The sequence below is a fragment of the Peromyscus leucopus genome, chromosome 18, assembly GCF_004664715.2.
Source record: "Peromyscus leucopus breed LL Stock chromosome 18, UCI_PerLeu_2.1, whole genome shotgun sequence".
Classification (NCBI taxonomy): domain Eukaryota; kingdom Metazoa; phylum Chordata; class Mammalia; order Rodentia; family Cricetidae; genus Peromyscus; species Peromyscus leucopus.
This window is the reverse complement of record NC_051078.1, coordinates 19,025,208-19,034,470: the sequence shown is the minus strand read 5'-3', so window position 1 is coordinate 19,034,470 and position 9,263 is coordinate 19,025,208. Positions and strand designations below refer to the sequence as shown.

The 9,263-nt window shown below is 41.4% G+C and overlaps 1 long non-coding RNA gene across 2 annotated transcripts; it reads left to right on the top strand.

Moving 5' to 3' along the window:
• The first annotated feature begins 823 nt into the window (after positions 1-823).
• LOC114695647 lies at positions 824-8,873 on the top strand. 2 transcript variants are annotated; one of them, XR_005089427.1, is made up of 5 exons: positions 824-3,501; positions 4,702-6,992; positions 7,086-7,196; positions 7,868-8,190; positions 8,288-8,873. It is a non-coding gene; the product is annotated as an uncharacterized LOC114695647 (long non-coding RNA). The 2 variants fall into 2 exon arrangements; XR_003734894.2 differs by having other exon boundaries at positions 832-6,992.
• Positions 8,874-9,263: the final 390 nt, after the last annotated feature.

Sequence of the window (9,263 nt, the reverse complement as noted above, 5' to 3'; positions counted from 1 at the left end):
ATGAGTCTGTCAGATACACTAAGCCCATAAGCTGAAGATGATGCCCCAACACTGCTGAGAAACCTCAGGTGACTGCCCAGGCAGCTGACTGTTTCTGTCAACTCACAAATTTTTTGGAAGTTGCTTGCATGCACTTCCTGTTTTTTATTTTTGTTAGCTAATATTATTTCCTTCTTGGGTCTCTGAGGGAGTTGAAGATTAGTTAGTTATGGTTGAAGATTAGTTAGTTATAGTTGAAAATTAATTAGGATAGAAAGTGTATTAGATACATCTTGGATTTACCAAAATAGGATAGATAATGGAATTATTTTCTCTGATTTGTCCAATACCTGTTTAGGTATTTATTATTTGTATATATTGTATATAGTTATTGTGCTTTTGTATATAGTTTTTCTTTTGTTAGTTATAACCTTTTTTTTTATTATTAAAATAGAAAAGGGGAAATGTGGTGGTAATCTAATTGTACTGAAATGTGATTTTGATTGTATGTTAATAAATAAAGTTGCCCGGGGGTCAGAGCTATTAGAGCCATAGCAAGAGTGTGGCGGTGGTGGTACACGCCTTTAATCCCATAGATATCTGTGTGTTCAGGGATATAGCCAGCATTGGAGACATATGCCTTTAAGACCGAGGGGGCTGTACATTCAGACAGTGACGAGGCAGTCACGTGTTTGGGTTTACAACCAATGAGAAGGCAGAACAAAATACTTTAAATAGACGAACAGACAGGAAATAGGCTCTCTTTCGGGAAGCTGGGATACCGCAGGCGGAAGGGTGAGATTTTAGCTCTGAGCTCTGACCTCTCGGCTTTCTCTTTTGCATTGTTTCTGTGTTTCTTATTTAATAAGACGGTTGGTTACATCTATAGATGCCATTGATCCCTGCTGCCTTTGTTAAACATATGCATGTCCATGAGTGGACCTACCATGCTATTTCTACTATTTTGGAAGTCATGTTGATGAAGGTTCTTTCTTGCTCATGGATCTGATGTTGAAGTCTGTCATTCACCCTGTCAGCTGAGACCATGTAGATGCAAGAGTTCTGTGTTGCCAACATGAAGAATGTTAATTTTATGATCACAACTACCAGTGAAACCATGTTGTTATCCATTCTACATGATGCTGCCTGAAACCATGTGGATTTAATTGATCCTTGCTGTCTGTTAACCATATGGATGTCTATGATCAGAACTACAAAGCTGCTACTTCTGGAAGCAACGTTGATGCTCATGATCTTCTTACCACTGGACACCAGGTTGATTTCCATGATCTCTCCTGTTATGTGTGATCATGTTAAGGTAAGTGTTCCCTTTTGGCAATGTGTAGAATGGTAATTCCCAAGATTTAACCACATGTTGATAACTAAGCAGATATCCATAATTCATGCTGCCACCTGCACCCACACTGATGCCATTGATCCCTGCTGCCTCTGTTAACCCTATTGATGTCTATGAATGGACCTCCTATGCATTCCTATTGTTTCAGTAATCCATGTTGATGCATATGGTCCATTTTACCACTGGATAGTGTCCTGATGGCTAAAAACTCTCTGTCCCCATATGACTATATTTGGGTAAGTGTTCTATGTTACAAATGTCAAGAATGTAAATTTCTAAGAATTGATCTACCAACTGAAACTAGTATGATATCCGGAATGCATGCTGTCACCTCTGAACAAATTGATGTCATTGATCCCTGCCATGAAACACTTGGATGTCCAGGACTATCCTACGATGCTATTCCTACTATTTCTGGAAGCCATGTTGATGCCAGGGTTCTTTTTTGCCCATGGGTCTGATGTTGATTTTCATCATCTGTCCTGCTACCTGAGACCATGTTGATTCAAGAGTTCCATCTTGCCAATATGAAGAGTGTTGATTTCCCTGTTGACAGCTACTAGCATCTTAAACCATGTTGCTGTCCATTCTACATGCTATCACCTGAAACCATGTGGTTTAATTGATCCCTGCTGCCTCTGTAAACTGTATGGATGTCCATGACTGGAACTAGAGTGCTATTCCTACTATTTCTGGAAGCAATGTGATACGATTTTTTAAACCACTGGACACCAGGTGGATTTCCATGATCTCTCCTGCTACCTGTGACCATGTTAAGGTAAGTGTTGCTTGTTGCCAATGTGTAGAATGTTAATTCCCAATATTTATCCAAACAGTGGTAACTAAGCTGATATCCATAATTCGTGCTGCCACTTCCTACCATGCTGCTGCCATTGATTCCTGCTGCTTCTGTTAACCCTGTTGATATCAGTGGGCCTCCAATGCATTCCTATTGGTTCTAAAGCCATGTTGATGCATGTGGTCCTTGTTTGCACAGGATAACATCTTGATGGCCATGACCTCTCCTTTTCCTTAGGAGCATTGTTTGTTTCCTTAGGTAAGTATTGTTTGTTTCTAATGTGAAGAGTTTCAGTTTCCAAGAATTGAAATATCAGCTGAAACTAAGTTGACATCGGAATGCATGCTGCCATCTCAAACAAGTTGATGTCTTCTCTCCTTGCTGTGTCTGTTAAACATTTGGATGACCATGAGCAGACCTATCATGCTATTCCTATTATTTCTGGAAGCCATGTTAATTCCAGGATTCATTCTTGCCCATGGATCTGATATTGATGTCCATCATCTGTCCTGTTACTTGAGACCATGTTGATGCAAGAGTTCTGTGTTGCCAACATGAAGAATGTTAATTTCCCTGATCTCAGCTACCATCTAAACTATGTTGCTGTCCATTCTACATACTGCCACTTGCGATCATGAGGATTTAATCGATCCCTGCTGCCTCTGTTAACCATATGGATGTCCATGATCAGAACTAGAGTGCTATTCCTACTACTTCTGGAAGCAATGCAATACTCAGGATCTTCTTACCACTGGACACCAGGTTGATTTTTATGATCACTCCTGCTACTAGTCACCACCTTAAGGTTCCTTGTTACCAATGTGTAGAATGGTAATTTCCAAGAATAACCAACTGTTGGTAACTAAGTTGATATGCATAATTCATGCTGCCACCTGCCCCCATGCTGATGTCATTGATTAGTGCTGCCTCTGCAAACCCTGTTGATATTAATGAAGGGATCTCCCATGCATTCTTATTGCTTCTGCAAGCCATTTTGATGCATGTGGTCCTTTTTACAATGGGATAACATCTTGATTGCCATGAATTCTCTACCCCTATGACCTCTCCTTATTATTAAGGTAATAATATTAAGGTAAGTGTTCTCTGTTGCCAATGTGAAGAATGTAATTTCCAAGAATTGAAATACCAACTGAAACTAGTATGATATCCTGAATACATGCTGCTACCTCCACACAAGTTGATGTCATTGATCCCTGCTGACTCTGTTAATCATGTGGATGTCCATGATTGGAACTACAAAGCTATTCCTACTCCTTCTGGAAGCAGTGTTGATGCTCATGATATTCTTACCACTGGACACCAGGTGGATTCCATGATCTCTCCTGCTACCTGTGACCAAGTCAAGGTAAGTGTTCCTTCTTGGCAATGTGTAGAATGGTAGTTTTCAAGATTTAACATTGGTAACTAAGCAGGTATTTATAATTCATGCTGCCACCTGCTACCATGCTAATGCCATTGATCCTTGTGCCTCTGTTAACCTTGTTGATGTCTATGAATGCACCTCCAATGCATTCCTATTGGTTCTGTAAGCCATGTTGATGCATGTGGTCTTTGTTGCCATGAGAAATATCTTGATGGCCAAGACCTCTTTGGCCCCTTATGACCATCTTAAGTTAAGTGTTCTGTGTTGCCAATGTGAAGAATTTCCAAGAATTGAAATACCAGCTGAAACTCAGTTGATATCCAGAATACTTGCTGCTACCTCCAAACAAGTTGCTGTCACTGATCCCTGCTGCCTCTGTCAATCATGTGAATGTCCATGAGTGGACCTGCTATTTCTGGAAGCCATGTTGATGCCAGGGTTCTTCTTGCCCATGGATCTGATGTTGAAGTCCATCATCTGTCCTGCTACCTGAGAACATGTTGGTGCAAGAGTTCTGTCTTTCCAACATGAAGAATGTTAATTTCCCTGATCTAAACTACCATTGGAAAAGATGTGGCTATCCATTCTACATGCTGCTACCTGAAACCAGGTGGATTTGCCCTGCTGCCTCAGTAAACCATATGGATGTCCATGATCAGATTATGCTATTCCTACTACTTCTGGAAACAGTGTTGATGCTCATGATCTGCTTACCACTGGACACTAGGTTGATTCCATGATCTCTCCTGCTACCTGTGACCATGTTAATATAAGTGTTGCTTGTTGCCAATGTGTAGAATGTTAATTTCTAAGATTTAACCAAGCATTGCTAAGTAAGCAGATACACATAATTCATGCTGTCGCCTGCACCATGCTGTTCCCTCTGTTAACCCTGTAGATGACCATGAATGGACCTCTCATGCATTCCTAATGGTTCTGTAAGCCATGTTGATGTAAGTGGTCCTTGTTACCATGGGATAACATCATGATTGCCATGACCTCTTTTGCCTTGTATGACCATAATAAATTTTCTGTGTTGCCAATGTGAAGAATGTAAATTTCCAAGAATTGAAATACCAACAGAAACTAAGTTAATATCCTAAATGCATGCTGCTCCTGCTAAATAAGTTGATATCGTTGATCCCTGTTGCATTTGTTAAACATGTGGATGTTGGTGATCAGAAGTACAAGGCTATTCCTACTGCTTCTGGAAGCAATGTTGATGTTCATGATCTTCTTACCACTGGATACCAAATTGATTTCCATGATCTCTCCTGCTATGAGTGACCAAGGTAAGTGTTCCTTGTTGCCAATGTGTAGAATAGTAATTCCCAAGATTTAATGAACCTTTGGTAACTTAGCAGATATTCATAATTCATGCTGCCACCTGCACCCATGCTGATGCCATTGATCCCTGCTGCCTCTGTTAACCCTGTTGATGTCTATGAATGGACTCTCATGCATTCCTATTGGTTCTGAAGCCATGTTGATGCTTGTGGTCCTTGTTTCCATGGGATAACATCTTGATGGCCATGATCTCTCTGGCCCCTTATGAACATATTAGTGTTCTATGTTGCCAACATGAGGAATATAAATTTCCAAGAACAGAAATACCAACCAAAACTAAGTTGATATCCACAATGCATGGTGCCACCTCCAAACATGTTGAAGTCATTGATATCTCTCCTGCCTCTGTTAGACACATTGATGTTTATGATTGGAATTATAATGATATTCCTACGACATTTGGAATCCACGATGATGCCCATTATTTTTGTACCAGTAGATACCATATTGATTCCTGTGATCTCTCCTGCTGTCTTTGACCTTGTTAAATTATATATTCTGTGCTGCCAACATGAAGAATGTTAAGTTCCAAGATTTAACCATTGAAATGTTAATTTCCAAGATTTCATCAGTCTTGGAAACTAATTTTATATTCATAATCCCCGGTGTAACCTGCATCCATGGTCATTTTATTGATTCCTGCTGCCCCTGTTAACCATGTTGATGTCGATGATCAGAACTTCCATGCTATTCCTATTGGTTCTGGAAGCCATGTTGATGGCCATCGTACCACTTGTTACCACTGGAAAACATCTTGATATGGATGACCTGTCTGGACACTGGTGACTATATTAAGGTAAATGTTCTGTGTTACCAGTGTGAACAATGTAGATTTGCAAGAATTAAACTACCATCTGAAACTAAGTTCATACCCATAGTTCATGCTGCCCGCAGACAAGTTGATGCCAGTGTTCCCGCGGCCTCTGTTAAGCATTTTGATATCCACGATCAGATAGTCCATGGAGTTCCTACTATTTCTGGGATCCAGGTCAATGCCTGTGGTCCTTCTTACTCCTCGATAGGAAGTTTATGCCCATCTTTCCTGCCATTGTGTTGCCAATGAGAAAAATGTCAATTTTCAAAATTTAATCTACAATCTGAAAATAAGTTGATATCCATGTTTCATCCTGCCACCTGCAACCACATTGATGTCATTGATCCCACATGCCTCTGTTAACCAGATTGATGTCCAACATAGGACCTACCATGCTATTCCCACTATTTCTGGAAGCTATGTTGATGCCTGTGGTCCTTCTTATCACTGCATACATTGTTGATTTCCAACATCTCTCCTGCCCCTTGTGACCACATTAAAGTAAGTGTTCTGTGTTGCCAATATGCAAATTGTTAATTTCCAAGATTTAACCCACCATCCAAAAGTAAGATGAAATCCATAATTCATGATGCCTCCTGAAACCATGTTGATGTCTTTGATTCCAAGTGCCTCTGTTAATCAAATGGATGTCCATTATGGGATGGACCTACTATGTTATTCCTATTTCTGGAAGTCTTGTTGATGCTTGTGGTCTTTCTTACCCATGGATATGACATTGATGTCCATCATCTCTTCTGTCACCTGAGACCATGTTGATGCAAGAGTTCTGTGTTGCCATCATGATGAGTGTTAATTTCCGTGATCTCAACTACCATGTGAACTAGGTTGATATCTATAGTACATGCTGCCACCTGTAATGTCATTGATGTTCCTGCCGCCTGCTGCCTCCTTTTCCATGTTGATGTCTATCATGAGCCTTACCATGCCATTCCTGTTGGTTTGAAGGCCATGTTGATACCTTGTGTTACGTTTTGCTCTTGGGTAAGATGCTGATGTTGATGGTCTGTCCTGCCACCCAAGACCATGCTGAGGTAAGTTTTCTGTGTTGCCAACATGAAGAATATTGATTTCCATGAGTTGATCTGAACCTAAGTTGATATCTGCAATTCATTCTGTCCTTGAACCATGTTGATATCACTGATCCTTGCTCCTTTGTTTATCATGTTGATTACCACGATCTGACCGACCATGCTGCCTCTACTGCTTCTGGAAGCCGTGTTGATGCCTGTGGTCCTTGGTACCCCTGGATGTGATGTTGATGTTCCGTCCTAACTCCTGAATCCATGCTGAGGTAAATGTTTTTGTTGCCAATGTGAAGTATGTTCTCCATGATCTAACCTAATATCCAATAATAAGTTGTATCTCATCACCCATGCTTCTGCAGGCCACCATATTGATGTCACTGATCCTTGCTGCATGTTTTAACTATGGTGATATCCATGATCCAACCCTCCATTCAAAATTTTGGTGATGTCATAGATCCTTCTGACTTCTGGTAAGCATGTTGATGTCCCTGTAAAATGTGCCACCAGAGGCTATGCTGCCACTGGTAACCGTGTTGATGCATCTAGTCTCTCTTTGGACACCATGTCATTTCCATGATCTGTGGTAGTATTGTGTTCTTCAAAATATTGTGCACCCTAATAAACTTATCTGGGGTCAGAGACAGAACAGCCACTGGATACAAAAGCTAGAAAATGGTAGCACTCATGCCTTTAATCCTAGCATTCCAGAGACAGAAATCCCTCTGGATCTCTGTGAGTTCAAGGCCACATTGGAAACAGCCAGGCATGGTGACACACGCCTTTAATTCCAAGAAGTGAGCCTTTAATCCCAGGGAGTGATGGCAAAACCAGAAAGATATATAAGGCTTCCAGAAACTAGAAGCATTTGGCTGGTTAAGCTTTCAGGCTTTGGAGCAGCAGTTCAGCTGAGATTCATTCTGGATGAGGGCTCAGAGGTATCCAGTCTGAGGAACCAGGATCAGCTGAGGAACTAGCAAGGTGAGATTGGCTGTGGCTTGTTCTGCTTCTCTGACCTTCCAACATTCACCCCAATAGCTGGCCTCAGGTTTGTTTTTATTAATAAGAACTTTTAAGATTCATGCTACAATGACCCTTCTCATTCCGTAAGCTACATTGATAGTCTTTGTCTTTGCTGCACTAGAGACCATGTGGTTGTCCTTGTTCCATCCTGATACCAGTAACCATGCTGCTGTCCCTCCTCTATGCTGCCGCTGTTAACCATGTTGGTGTCTGGGGTTTGATCTGCCCCCCAAGCTGTGTTGATATCGCTGATTTGTACTGCCACTGGCGAACATTTTGACGTCTCTGATCCTTGCTGCCTGTTAGCTATGTTGCTGCCCATGATCTGCCCCACCACTCAATCCCTGCTGTTTCCGGAAGCCATGGTGATGCCTGTGGTCCTTGTTGCCCCTGGATACGATGTTGATGTCCATGTTCTGTCCTGACACTTGAGACCACACTGAGGTAAGTATTCTGTGCTGCCAACATGAATAATGTTGATTTCCTTGATCCCACATGCCATCCAGAACTAATTTGATACTCCTGATGCATGCCACTGCAGGAAATCATGTTGATGTCACTGTTCCTTGCTGCATCTTCTAACCACGTTGATCCAACCTACCGTCCAAAACTTTGTTGATGTTACCGATCTGTTGACATCTGTGTTCTGTGCTGCCACCAAAAACCACGCTGGTGTTCATGGTCTGGACTGCATGTTGAGGACCAGTTGGATATCCATGACTCAGATTCTGATGGAGACTGTGTTGTCATCTGTGGTCAGTACTGCCACAAGAAGGCATCCTGGTGTTAGTGATCAGTGATGCCTCCCGCAACATGTTATGTTGGTGATCTGTGTTGAAGTTAGGGACCAGATGGATGTCAGTTATCCAAGCTGTCACCAGAAATCTTGAGGACCATGACCTGTGCTGCTGCTGGAAAGCATGTGGACGTCCGTGATCTGTACTGCCACTGACATTTCTTGTCAAAGAAGCTTCTTTTGTAGTAGTATCCATGGCTGCAGAATCATAACTGAAATGACGACATCGAAGGCTTCTGTGCCACCCTCTCCAAAAGAAACACTCTAGACAGGACCTTACTGAAGAGAGCCCTTGAAAATTGTAATAAAGATGCTTAATTGTAGCTCTTCACAGTTTTGGCTTCAGGTGGGACTTTGGGGAAGGACTCCTTTTTAAGTGGCTGGCCACTGCAAGTTTGACCACGCTCCAATGAGTATATGGGCAACACATATTTGACTTGTTGTAGTGTATTTTTTCTATTCTGGGGGAGAATGGCACAAGGGAGGAATACGAAGCAAGTGTGATTGAGGTGTGTTGTATGAAATTTTCAAATAATTAAAATAATATTTTGGGAAAATAAAAACTGCATCAAATAGTATATATGTTAAATTTGGCCTACAACTGATTCCTGACGTGAACTATATGACTTGAACCACAGCCTAACTATCTAGCATTGTTGTAGTGCTGTAAAGAGACACCATGATCAGGGAAGCCATTACAAGAGAAAGCATTTGATCAGGG